The sequence below is a fragment of the Xiphias gladius genome, chromosome 1 (assembly GCF_016859285.1).
Source record: "Xiphias gladius isolate SHS-SW01 ecotype Sanya breed wild chromosome 1, ASM1685928v1, whole genome shotgun sequence".
NCBI classification, from domain to species: Eukaryota; Metazoa; Chordata; class Actinopteri; order Istiophoriformes; family Xiphiidae; genus Xiphias; species Xiphias gladius.
Window position 1 is genome coordinate 27791250 of NC_053400.1, and position 4251 is coordinate 27795500.

At 38.1% G+C, this 4251-nt stretch overlaps 1 protein-coding gene across 1 annotated transcript in view; it reads left to right on the forward strand.

Moving 5' to 3' along the window:
- Positions 1–4251, forward strand: part of LOC120795126 (neuronal acetylcholine receptor subunit alpha-7-like) — a 38341-nt gene that overhangs the window by 674 nt on the left and 33416 nt on the right. The gene's annotated exons all lie outside the window — the stretch shown is intronic.

Sequence of the window (4251 nt, forward strand, 5' to 3'; positions counted from 1 at the left end):
AACTCGTCTTCACTTCCTACTTGCCGCCTTGTTCCCGCCCGTCCACCCACCGCATCCACCAATCAAACTGCAGCAGAGGAGATACAAGCAAAAGGGCACCGTTAACCCTGTGTTCCGCTTCGCAGGCACAAACCTCAACACAGACTAAAAAGCGAACCCAAACTACAAAAAAACATTAATTAAAAACATTTCCTAACCACTAAGTTATGTAGCATGGAGCTTAGATTGTGCTGAAATAATTATATAATTTTGCCACTGCTTAATTAGAATCGATTAATAAAATCATACATTTTTAAAAAGCACCTTTTCAGAGATTAATTAAATGTACATTTGCAGTTGAATGCAAAAGTTTGATTTCTGTAGTGAAAAAAGAAAACACAACCCCTGCAGCAAACAGACATTTAAAAAAAAAAAAAGCCTTTCTTATAAATTTTAATGCACCATTACTTTGTAGTTCACAAACTTAAAAAAAGATTTTAAAAAATTAAACAGTAATTTTGGCTTGTACAAAAGTTTGGAATAAATAAATCAGTACTGAGTAACCTAAGGAAGGGGTCACTTAAAAAAAAATTACAAAATGTGTAATTTGCCCAAATTTTTGCATACAACTGTATACTATGAATTACAAACTGAAAATAAAAATGAAAAAGTAAGTCTCTTTCCTTATTCGGATTAAATAATTCATCATTTAAAAGGGATTTTTATCAATTTTAATTTTTGTTAAGTGTGTGCCTATCAAATCTTACTTCACATTACACCTTGTGAAATACATTCACTCCATCGGTTTGTTTCAAATTACTTTAACTTGAGCTCAAATGTACCCCTAACCCCAACCACTTATCTCTGCAACACCTAACCATACGCCAACGCCAACCACTGGCCCAGACATTTTAATTTATTTACTTATTTTATTTAATTATATATTTATTTAGGAAAGTTAGAAAAACAAGTAAACATTGTATATGTAGCCGAAGTAATACTTTTTTAATCTACGGTCTCATAATTAGAGGATGCGATTAGTCCAGTTGGGTTGTGCGGAATGCTGTCGATGATTCAACCATCTGTTGTGTGCATTTCAGTTGAAAGCAACTGTATGATAGGATCTGTAGTCTCTGAGGAGCCACCAGAAGACCAAAAGCTGGTTTAAACTCACTAGTTTCAGCTCACATATGAATAAAAAGCTTTATTCTTCTATTCTTTAAGCTTCTATTCTCAACATGTATGCAGCCTACATCAATTTATTGTTCAGCGTAGAGAGTAGACTCTAAACTTCTACCCGTTTGTTGTTTTTTAGGAAACAACTGCCTCTGTTGCTTATGAGGATTAGGCTAGAGCAAATATTCAAATGTTCTGTGTCCTATGAAAAAGTAGATATTTCACATGCACAAAAAAGAGTAAGAATGCAAAAGGAACCGTATCTGAAACATCCAACTAATAAATGGATATATATCTGTCTTTCTTGCGTATTGCTAAGGACCCAGGGAAGTGCAGTGTCGACTGAAGTTGTTCAGATGAGCGATTCTTAAGAAAATCGAAAATACAAATATGAAATATGTCAATTGGGGGAGAAAGGCCTTGGTAAGCGGGGTCACCAAGAACCCGACTGTCATTCGGGTTGAGCTCCAGAGATCCTGTGTGGAGATGGGAGAAACATCCAGAAAGACCTCCAAATCTAAGCGTCATGTCTGGTTTCCTCCAGACAGAGAGGCTTCTGTCTGGCCACTCTGCAATAAAGCCCACATCTAAGGAGTGCTGCAGTGATGGTTGTCCTTTTGGAAGTTTCTCCCATCTCCACACAGCATATCTGGAGCTCAGCCAGAGTTACCATTGGCTTTTTGGTCACATCTCTTACCAAGGCCCTTCTCCCCCAAATTTTTCAGTTTGGCCGGGCAGCCAACCCTAAGAAGAGTCCTGGTTGTTCCAAACTACTTCCATTGAAGAATTACAGAGGCCACTGTGCTCTTGGAAAATTCGGTGCCTCGACAAAATCCTGTCTCTTCGTGCTGTAAGCAGTTCCTTCAACGTCATGGCTTGGTTTTTGCTCTGATTTGCATAGTCAGCTGTGAGACCTTATATAGACAGGTGTGTGCCTTTCCAAATCACGTCCAATCAATTGAATTTTATCAAAAGTGGACTCCAATCAAAATGTAGAAACATCTCAAAGATGATCAACAGAAATTGGAGGTACCTGAGCTAAATTTCAATTGTGATTGCAAAGGGTCTGAATACTTACGTCAATGTGATATTTCAGTTTTTCCTTTTTAATCAATATGCAAAACATTCTAAAATGCTGTTTTCGCTTTGTCAATATGGGGTACTTTAGTGTAGATTGATTAGGGAATTATTTATTTATTTATTTAAGCATGCAAGTCTGCAACATAACAAAATGTTAAAAAATTGAAGAGGTCTGAATTATTTCCGAATGCACCGTATAATGTATGTAACTTGCAATGGAATAATGAACAAAGTTTGTCAGAGTCTAATAGCATTTTGACTTGTGTGTAGATTTAATTAGACCAGAAAAGCATCGTGAAATGTGATTGACAGAGTAATTACCCTGTGACTACAGTACATCTTTATCACAGGCTGATGAAACGTATAATTTTAGATGCAGGGCACATTCAGCTCTACTGCATACTTTTTAATCAATTCTTTTCGGTCGGTCCGGAGCAGAATATACAGCGCCAGTAAATTAAATTGACTATACCATCAGTGGCCGATACTTTTCAAAGCAATCACAATAGCAAGCGAATAACATTTCTGTTGTTGTTTACCTTCAGGCATGGCCTGATCATGCAAATAGCAGCTCATGCATGTGTAGTGGAGGGTAAAGTAATCGAAACAAAGTTTACCACCTGTTCAGGACACTTATATGAGATTAACTTTGAGTTTTCATAAGATACATCAAATTAATGTACCCTAATACAGTTCACATTTCAAACAGATACTCCCCACTCAGCGACACACTCGCTGAAAAAAACAGCCATGGTTACTTGCAGCTCTATTCTGAGAAACGTGAGGTTAGCGACATCGGTGACCATAGTAAATGTATTCCTGGGGCCAGAGCGGGCGACATTGAATCATATTTAAAACTGCTCGCTAAGGATAAGCTAAATATAGTAGGATTGATATTATAACGACACCCGATTACAGCAGTCGGGGTCACAAAAATGAATGTTGAGTCGATGTGTACAAATGCAAAGACAAAGTCGGACTCTGTAGTTTTCTCTGGGCCCTTGCCATATCTGCCCAGTGATGACATGTATAGCCACATGTCATCATTCAACCGCTGGCTGTCGAGGAGGTGTCCAGCAAGCGCCGTGGGTGTTATAGATAACCGGCAGACTTTCTGGGGAAGATTTGATCTGATTAGGAGAGACAGCATACATCCCACTTTGGATGGATCAGCTCTCGTATCTAAGAGTCTGCCTGAGTATTAGTAGACCAAAACCACGACAACCCAGAGCTGAGACCAGGAGGCAGAGCTGCAGTCGTACGTGCTTCTCTGTGCTTCCATTAAAGTAGTCACCCACCCAGACTATGTCTGCCCCCCGACCACCTAAATTAATTAACTCAAAAATTAGCAGAAGCATTACAGCCTTAGCTGTAATGCTTTTATTACAGAATAATTAGAGAATAATAACCTTAGCACTGCATTTATCTCATAATCAGACTCAATTGGCCTCTCTCAGAGCGTAAATAAACCCACTCACTGTTTTTACCATGCCCTCAACGTTATTCTGGCGTACGGCATCAAAATTGAACATGTAATCGTCTTTCCAGAGAATCCTCCTTTATCGGATCATTATTTGATAACTTTCGAATTCCTTCTGTACTACACACCATCAGGTAAAAACGTCTTTACTAGATGTCTATCTGATAGGGCTGTAGCTAAATTAAGGAAGTAATTCCATCAGCTCTTAATTCAATGCCATGTTTCAATGTAACAGAGGACTCCTATGCTAAATTCAGTTCCTCCCTATTTGATCATCCCATTGATAGTGCTGCAGGCTTAATGCAAATGATAACCAACTCTATAGTCTTTAAAAAAAGAAGATAAGAAAATAAAGAGGTTAGCTCCATGGTTTAACTCCCAAAACTGCATATTAAAGCATACAACGAGAAAACTTGAAAGGATATGGCGTTCTACTAAAGTGGAAGAATCCCATTTAGCATGTAATGCAAAAAGCAGTGTATTAATCATCCTTAATAGAGTGAAATAAAAATAACCCTAGGTTTCTTTTCAGCATT